This window comes from Fukomys damarensis, unplaced genomic scaffold, assembly GCF_012274545.1.
Source record: "Fukomys damarensis isolate Sample0158 unplaced genomic scaffold, DMR_v1.0_HiC HiC_scaffold_7, whole genome shotgun sequence".
Classification (NCBI taxonomy): Eukaryota; Metazoa; Chordata; class Mammalia; order Rodentia; family Bathyergidae; genus Fukomys; species Fukomys damarensis.
In genome coordinates this window covers 9,253,525-9,262,955 of record NW_022900919.1, presented here as the reverse complement: position 1 = coordinate 9,262,955, position 9,431 = coordinate 9,253,525, and the positions used below count along the sequence as shown (strand labels likewise).

Here is a 9,431-nt window from a genome sequence, read left to right as displayed (position 1 = left end):
CAAAAAAAAAAAAAAAAAAAAAAAAAAAGCACATTTAAACCAAAGCGACAGTCCATCTTCCCAAAAGCAAAATACATGTAGGAGAAAAAACACTGGAAAGTTCTAGCAGAAGCCGGCACATAAACACATTCCATGGCATTGCATGACTTTTATGCAACATTGACTAAGCTGGTCAATAATTGAAGGGGAGGGGAAAAATATGCCAGTTGACATAGCAACTGTCACATTGCATTACTCAGGCTGCCATTTCCATACAGATGTCTTCTTTAAAGGAAAACACTTCCCTGATGCCCATGAACTTGGGTGCCTCTTTGTAGGGAGAAGGAAACATCTGGTCTGCAGCACTTTCCCACCAGCCTCCTTTGCTCTTCAGGCCTCTCTTGCCTTAAGCAATTCTGTGTTTGTGAGACTACATTTTAACTCTAGGGAAACGGCAAAAGAGGGCTGGAGTGCCTGGATCCTGAGGTGCAGCTGAACTGCAAGATGTTGGGGACAAAAGGAAGACCACACCTAAGCCAGTCTGTCTAGGAAAGCAGTCTTAAAGTCATCAGGCTGGACCAAGCCAAGCACTCCAAGTTTCTCAGGGCTGGTGGATACATAAGGAGACCTCTCCCGGTGGTGACAATAATACCTTCCATATGCCTCCGTTGGTCACCCCTAACCCTCCCTGTGCTGAAAGACAAAGACCCCATCCTTGACACATGGGATATTTTCCTTGAAGCATCCCCTTTTTCCAAATATCATGAGGCCTTTTGTAAGAATGACATGTCGTGGCGAGATGCCACGTCCCCTATTTCTAAATCCAACTCATAGTAAGTGCCATAAATCCACAGGGAATAAAGACGTAATTCCCAAACCACTGCCAACATGTGTTTCCAAAGCCCACTGCTGTCACTGCAAACAACTTCCCAATTTACTCCCTTTGTGCCCCCCCCCCCCGCTCAAAACAAAACTCAGGTCTGCATGACCAAGGGCACTGGCCACACCTACAGCCACACAAGCACCTTAGCTGCCTGGAGAAGCAGGTATGTAAATGGCAGCTGAGTTTCCCGCCAGCGCTGCCCCTCACCTGTTGAGCTTACTTAAATGGGGCTCCTCCGTGCAGGTGGGGGTGATCACACACGGCTCAGGCCGGCATCTGCCTTTGCCATATCCCCAAAGCCAGCACAGGCTACAGCAAAGATACAACGTTTGCAGGACCATGGGGACCCACAGGGTGCTGGCTAACAGGGAAAGAGGGGTAAAGTGGGATCCAGAGAATCCCCTTTGAGCCCAGAAGCTCAGAAGACCCTAGGTGGGCAGACCTCCCCCACACCCACCCACTGCAGTGGACACAGACTCCCCCTTCACTGCTGGGCTCACCCTGTCGGATGGAGCTGGGGTGACCCCATCTTTCTCTCTCACCTGCCTTACAGGCTGGAGGCAGGAATCAGGTGCTGCTTTGGAAGATGGGTCTCTTTCTAGGAGTCAGAAACTCACAGTCCCCCTGACTCCAGCCTCCCTATCTGACCCACCTCCCCAAACGTGAAGACCTTGCACCAGGGGTGAGGCACACGCCATTTCTGTACCCAGGATCAAACTCAGGAACTGTGCTTGCAAGGCAGGCACGGTACTAGCGCTAAGTCCCAGGCCCAGGCACACCCCATTCCGATACAGCCCCCCAAACCACACTCACTCCCACCCGCCTCACCTGCCCCAAGGTGGTCGAGGGGTCTGGCAGTGGGCCAGGCTTGTGGCACCCCCCAGGACCCTGAGGGCCACTCAGAAGTCAGATTCCAGTTTTATCCAAATGTTTGCCTGGTTCTCCTGTGTCACTGCAGGCTATAATGGGCATGTTTTTCCAGGAAGAAATCATCATTTTTTGATTTCCTGCTTGTTTTTCTCAGCGTGCACATGACGTGCAGTCACCAAAAACTGTAAATAAATTAGGAGCAATGTGAGGGTGAATGTTATGCTTGGTCACAAGACATCCCCAGAGCTGGCTGTAGGGCTGGATGCTCTAATCAGAGAAGCCAGCGTGTGGCCACAATTGCAAACACTGTCGCTCTGGTCCTCCTCTCCCAGGTGTCCTGCTTTCCGCCTCTTCACCTGGGGCACCTCCATGTCCCACAGCTCCCCCGAGCATCACATGCTTCTGCTGCAGTGTCAGCACCTGACTCTGCCCAGGAGGTCAAGCAACAGGACTCTCCCTTCTTAGAGCTCATGGCCTACCTACCGATCAACCACAGGAAGTGACGGGACCAGGCCATGTGACCTGTAGCAACTGCGAAGAGGCATGCCCCACCATGCAGGTACGCCTACAGCCCAGGTCCCACCAGAGAGGATCTGGGCCAAGACGCCTCTTCCCTGCCCTGTCTTACTTCCCCCAGCCTCTGTTGTCCCACCGGCCCTTCAGGTGGGAGCTCAGGTTGACCTCATCACAGGTCTCCTAAATTATTCTTCTCCTGAATTACCAAGCATTCTTAGCACCAGCAGCAGACCAAGGCAAAACATTCCACCCTCGCCTTCCGTCTGCCCCATGTCCTCTCTTGGCCATGGGCTCTGTAGCTCATGCCTCCTGCCAGGTTCCCTGCAGCATCTCTTCCCTGGGTGTCAGCAGGCTCTTGGGATGAACAGGCCGGATGGGACTGCCTCACCCATCCTTCCATCACATCATGGCAGGACAATCTACTAAGCCCTGAAGATGAGACAGGCCTCTGTCCAGGCCAATGCCACCCCATCCTCCCTCATGTAATTAGGCATCTTTTGAAGCCTGCATTCCTTCTACCTTGTCTCCCTGGGTATATAATAGGAAGACTTTGCAAACAGAAACTCAGAAACACGCAAGGAAGAGACTGGCGTAACTCACAGCCTGCGCCGACGAGGTAGGGAGCTGCTTTGAAGTAAAGGAGGCCCCGGTGCTTCAGGCCCCAAGTCGCCATCCCTGCAGGGAGGAGGAGTCGGTCTCCATGAACTCTGGGTGGGCACCGACACTGAGCCTGAACGACAGGAGGCGAGGCCAGGGTTCCCAGGGCAGCCGGTGGAGGGCAACTCCTCAGCACTCACACGCCCTATTCTGGCCCAGCTGCCACCTTCCTTCCAAGGACCATGGATAGCTCCTGCCTCCTCCCAGGGATCCCTGTCCCCTCATCCCAGACACCTTCTGCAGCACTGTGGCATCATGTCTCTTTCCGGCGACTGAATGGCAATTTGCTATCTTTACCAGCCTCTGGGACATTCTTCGCTCTGAATTCTGGCCATCTGACTCCAGATTTTATAGAGTTATGATGCAGATTCATTCGTAAATCCCACACAGAGAGTCTTTCATACCTTGGACACAAATATACAGCGTATTTTGCTTTGCGCTGCCTAGCAGTCACCTCTACATCACCACTGCTTTTCCTCCCAGGCTCGGGCCTGAGCACTGTACACCTGCGTTCTGTCTACCACGCTGCACAGAGAGACACAGCAGCACAACGGTGCCAGTGTCCGCAGACACGGGAGCTAATTCCACCAGGCAGGCTCACCCACCAGTGTTTGTCAAGCGAGAGCCATTCATGCGCCTGGAAGTTCACAGCGGGGGCGTCTGTGAGTCAGGGACTTCCCATACTGTCAGAAAGACAGCTGAAAAAACATATTTGACAAGGCAATCTACAGGTTTCCTGCCAAGGACAACAGGAAGAGACGGTCGAGCAAAACCGAACGCACAGCTCAGAGAGGGCTGCCGTCAGAAGGGTCTCTGCATTACAGACATGTGACAGTGTGACGGAGAAGGAGGCATCGTCACAACCAAGGACAGAACCCAGATCCTACAGGAGCCTGAAAGAACAAAAGGAGCAGGCCTGGGGCACTAAGTAAGCGCAGACGGGCTCAAAAACTAAGCCAAACCAGGCATGGTGGCCCATGCCTGCAATCCCAGTGCTAGGAGGGTGAGGCAGGAAGACTGCAAGTTCGATCCCAGCAAGCAGCTTATCAACTGAGACCCTGTTTCTAAAACAAATAAACAACAGTCTGGGGACACTGGCTCAGCACTAAGGCCCTGGGCTCGAGCCTCTGTATCACGAAAACAGTAACATTTTACAAAGAGCAAGCTTCCTGGGGAGGCTGCTAGACATGGAGTGGAGGATCCCGAAGAAGCAAGGTCAGTATACTGTGAAAGGGAGTCTATCAGGACCTAGAAGAGAAAGACTGGGTTTAAGGTTAGTCCCAGTTCACCAAGACCAGATAAAGCAAAGTGGCCTCTCTTCGTTGTGTTATGGCATTCCTAATCTGGTGTTAAGCGAACAATCAAACATAAGTCATTTTCATTTCATCAGACAGATTTCCCTTCATTCTGATGACCGGGCACATATTTCAACAAGTCTCGTGAGATCTCCTTATGGGTTAACCAGAAATGTTTGCCAACGAGCAGAATGTGTTTGTAATGGTATCATAATAATCACATGAGGAAAAATAATTATTTTTAATCACTGGGTTACTTTTAAAACTTCAAATGACACAAACTATACAGGAATTTAATAGAACTGGGTAGCAGTATCTGCTCAACAGACAAAACGAAGTCATAATTCTAATTAAAATATAATGGTAGAACATAGACCCCAAGCTTCCTAACCTTGAATTGGGTGGTGGTCTTTGATATATGACACCAAAAGCACAGTCAACAAAGAGAAAAATAGAAAAGCCAGATTGCCCTTGAAAAAATTACAAACTTTTGTGCCTCTAAAGACACCATCAAGAAATTGAAAAGACGGAAGAGTTTTGCAAATCACATAAGGGACTTGCATTCAAAAATAAAAAATTTGTTTCTAGAATATGTAAAGGACTCTTACAACTTAGCAATAAAAAGACAAATAACCCAACTTAAAAATGAGTAAAGGATCTGTATAGACAGTTCTCCAGTAAAAATACATAAATGGCCCAGAAACACATGAAAGGATGTTCAGCATCATTAGTCATCAGGAAATGCAAATCAAACACAACCAAGGTACCACTTCACATTCACCAAAATAGCTACAATCGAAAAGGCAGACAATAACAGTTGTCAGCCCAATGTGGAGAAATCAGAAGACTTTCACATGGTCGGAGGAAACACGAAATGGCATGGTAATGTTGTACAACAATCTTACAGCTCCCCAAAAGGTTAAATATAGTTACCATCTGACTGGATGGTTTTGTCTTGAGTTCCCAAAAGAAATGAGGACAGATGCCCATTAAAACTAGTGAATACGTGTTCCTAGCATCTTTCTTCACAATAGCCAAAAGGCAGGAACTGTTCAACTATATATGGATTGATGAATGAACCAAAAAATGTGCTATACAAAGAATCTGCACCATGGAACGGTATGCTGCCATAAATGTGAATGAAGTACTGAAACATGCTACTTTCCAGAAGACCCTTGAAAGGATACACGATGAGGAAGAAGTCAGTCAGACACAAAATGGCCACCTACTGTGTAAGTCTGCTTCTGTAAAATATCCAGAGTAGGCAAATCCATAGATGAGAAGGAAAGTAGCACTTGCCTGAGGCTAGGGAGGAGAGAGGGAAGAAATAAGTGACAGAAGGGGGAAGAAAGGTTTCTTTCAGATATAATGAAAATGTTCTAAAACTGATTGTGGCAACTTCTGGGAATATAATCTAAAAACCCATTGAATTATACTTTAAATGGATGAACTATATGGTGTATGACCTGTATTACAATAAAGCTGCCTATTTACACATAGCAGTTGAGTATCCCTTTTTCAAAGTGCTTAAGACCAAAAGTGTTTTAGATGTGGGATTATTTTCCAGATTTGGAAACATTTGCATTATACATAATGAGCTGTCTTGAGGATGGGATCCACATTTAAACAGGAAATTCTTTTCTATTGCACATGCACTTAGGTACAGAGCCTAAAGGTAATTTTATATTTAATAAGTTAGTATTATTTAATAAAGTACTTACTACATTTATATATTTAATAAATCTGTGCATGGAACAAAGTCCCATAGTGTGTGGAATTTTCCACTTGGTGGTGTTACATTGGTGCTCAAGAAGTTTCAGATTTTTGAACAGTCTGGATTTTGGATTTTGGAGCTGGTGAGAAATAAAGTCCGCTAGATGATCATAAAGCACCTAAGTCTTTGTCATCAGTCACTGCATCCTCACAATGGCCTCTGACACTCAAAGAGCCCAGATGACCCATCTGGGATGCCCAGGCAGGTGGCAGAGCTAGGATACCGGGTCTGCTGGCTTTGGACCCACAGTTCAGGTCTGCCAAGTAGAGAAACAGGGCACAGGAAGAAGACAGGGGAAGAGCAGAGGCTGTCAGCAGGCGGTAACCCCAAGGTTAGGACAAGTGGTTTTGATTTAATACAGAAAGATCATAAAAAGGCTACATCTCTTTTTGATGAGAAATTATTTTTTAATCTTTGAAACCTCTTGAGATCAATTAATAATTAGCAAGAGAAATAAAGAAAGGGGAAATAAGTGAAGGGCAAAGCTGTTTCAAGGTAGAAGGGAAGGGAGGATCCTGATGGCCTTCAGCTAGGTACCCTCAGAGAGCAGACCCCGGCCTTTAGCCAGAAAAGCAAGCACGAATCAGCTCTCCAGGGCCACAGGGCAGGGTGCCTGCTTCTCCAGCCACCTTTATGGAAGTCACATGGAGCTTCCAGAAGGGAGAAGTTGGAAGGAAAGCTTCAGAGCCAACTGCAGGAATACTGACTGCCTTTCCCATTCCAGGATGTTTCCCAAAGTCACAGTGATGGATTCAACCAGTTCATCAGTAATTAACTCCTACCCAGAGCCGATCTGGTCCCTTCAGCTCCAGCTGAACACACAGTCGCACAAACCTGCACGGCCCTGAACACACAGAACTCACATAAAATGACAAAGGAAACAGCGACAGCATTCTCCACATCTGTAGTGACGCATTTGCAAAGCTGCAAAGAGGTCCTTGATACCACGGGATCCTGCAAGGTCCACGCATTTCAAGCCACACCATGTGTGGGATGAGGGATGCTCCTGGGAAAGAGCTTGGGGTGCTTTTAAATACTGGATTATAGAGTTCCAGGCTCCAAGAACACCTGAAGGCTTTTTTGAAATCCTGCAAAATCACAGCCAACACAATGGGGCCCAAAGCAGCAGGAAACAGTTGGGAATTTTATTTAAAGCATTATTAATGAGGAAGGGTCTGTGGTGAGATTGCTTAGTGGTTATGAATATTTATTACAGCACATTCTTAAAATCAACCCCCCAAATTAGGTCCAGGACAAATAGGAAACAGATTTCTAAGAGTCAGTCATATGTTTACATTATGCAAATTATAGTTAAAGACCTATACCCAGAACCTTATTAAATGCCAAAAAGGACGTGGGGGGGCTGCTGATATTTTGACATTTTCTTAAAATGGGCAAAAATATTTTCAGGGTGTTTGACAATCTGTGCATCGAAGGGCTCCAGTAGGAACATCTTTACTTTTCCTAACCTGGAAATGGAGTCACACTCAAGGCAGTGTCAAAAGCCTGCAGTGGCTCCTTTATTCGCAGTATTCAGGGCTCTGCTGAACTGAGCTAGAAACAGCCATTGCCTTGATTGGGAAGCTTCCACACAAATTTCAGCCTCCCTCAGCCCCAGAGCAATGAGGAGGCTTTGCTTAGAAGCCAAAGACTTCCAGACAGCTAGCTAAGCACGCATGTGTTTCACAATTAACAAAAAAGAGGAGAGAGACAGGGACAGAGAAAGAGAGAGACTCACGTACTGAACAGCTTGCTCCAAAGGTATCACCTAAAGCTTTGCAATGCCAGTAGAGCAGAAAATCCTCCAACCGGAAACCTGGACGGACACACAGGTGACAAGCAGAAGTCTATGTGCAAGGGAGGTGGGGAGCAGGAGGAGGCCACCCTTTGTACCCTTAGGTAAAGCCTTAGAGCCTGGTCTGGGGTGCAGCTCAGTGGTAAAAGCCCTGGCCTAGCATGCATGAGGTTCTGAGTGCCAGTCCCAGCACCACACACACACAAAAAAAAAAACCTCCAACCACACACATTCACCAGAAACCACATCAGTGAAGGAGAGTGGACAGATGAAAACATTACTGGTCCTTGCAGCATAATAAAAATAAAAAATTAACTAAATAGGATTAAATTCAAATTTCCAGCTTGATCAGGTCAGCAGCAAGGCGCCTTGCTTCATCTCCTGGTGCCAAGGGCGCAAGGCGGAGCCCAGGCCCTCACTCCTTATCCCTATCTTGCCCACTCCTGAAGCCCCCAGGCCACAGCCCCAGAAGCACTGGAGCCTGACAGCCTCCTCTGCAGGCTGCAGTCCAAGGAGCTAGAGCCTGTCACAGTGCGCTCTTCACAGGGAAAATAAATGCACTGCAGATTGCATAAACCTCGCTGCCAGAAACAAAACCCCACTCAATCATCACTTTGCAAACCTCTCCCCCCAAACTCTAGCTGTGTGGCCTTCGTTAGTGACTTGACCACTCAGAGCCTCCACTCCCCTCTGCCTGTGGCAGACGAGAACAGTCTCTTCAGTTCACAGGGCTGTGGACATTGCAACCAGTGTTCCCTTTAGTGCACACCTTTATGTGCATTGTTCTTTCTAAGAACCGCGAGTGCAAGTCCCCCCAAAGCCTCAAGTGGTCATAGGTGGGGATTTTTTAGGGGTAACTGGATCCAGAGTGTGTGACACTAGGATTGATTCATGGTGCAATGCTAGGACACTGGGTTAAGGGTGTGAGTGCAGCCCGCCCTAAGGAGCCTGGATAAAATATAAGGGATAGAAAGAGCTGTAGTTGTCCCTTGCTTGCTTTGCTGCCTTCTCCCTGCCACAGACTGTTTCTCCTCTTCCATGTCTGTCCACCATGCCACCTGGCCTTGGAGCCACCCCTACAAACTGTAGCCACCTTTACCAATTGTGAGCTAAATAAACCTTTCCTCCTTTAACTTTGGGTGTCAGGTATTCTGTCTCAGCAATGAGAATAGTAACTAAGACACAGACCATGTCTCAAAATAAAACAAAAATAAAGGGCTAGGGGTTATACTCAGGGATGGTGTGCTTGCCCAGAATTTGTGAGATTTGACCTGTAATACCACACACACACACACATATACACACACACACACACGAAGTGCCCCCCATGAACACAGCACTGAATACTGCCAGTGTGGGCAAAACATGTAAATGAAAAGATGTGTGTGTTAATAAACAGTAATAAGAATAATGCACTATTAGATCCCTAAAGCTGAAAACGAACCATCCCTGCCTTAATGATCTTGTAGTCAGGCTAGGAGCATAAACATCATTTCCTAGGTGTCTGTTCCACTCACTGCACTCAATGAAATCAGGACCCCTATTCTGAAAATCCAGGGCTGGGGGTGCAGCTCAGGGGTAGAGCAATTGCCTCGCATTTGTTAGGCTCTGTGTTCAATGCCCAGCACTACACACACACACACACACACACACACACACACA

The 9,431-nt window shown here is 47.4% G+C and overlaps 1 protein-coding gene across 2 annotated transcripts in view; it reads right to left on the bottom strand.

Moving 5' to 3' along the window:
- The window catches only part of Fam169b (family with sequence similarity 169 member B), a 51,427-nt gene that overhangs the window by 39,403 nt on the left and 2,593 nt on the right, over positions 1-9,431 (bottom strand). The window lies entirely within an intron of this gene.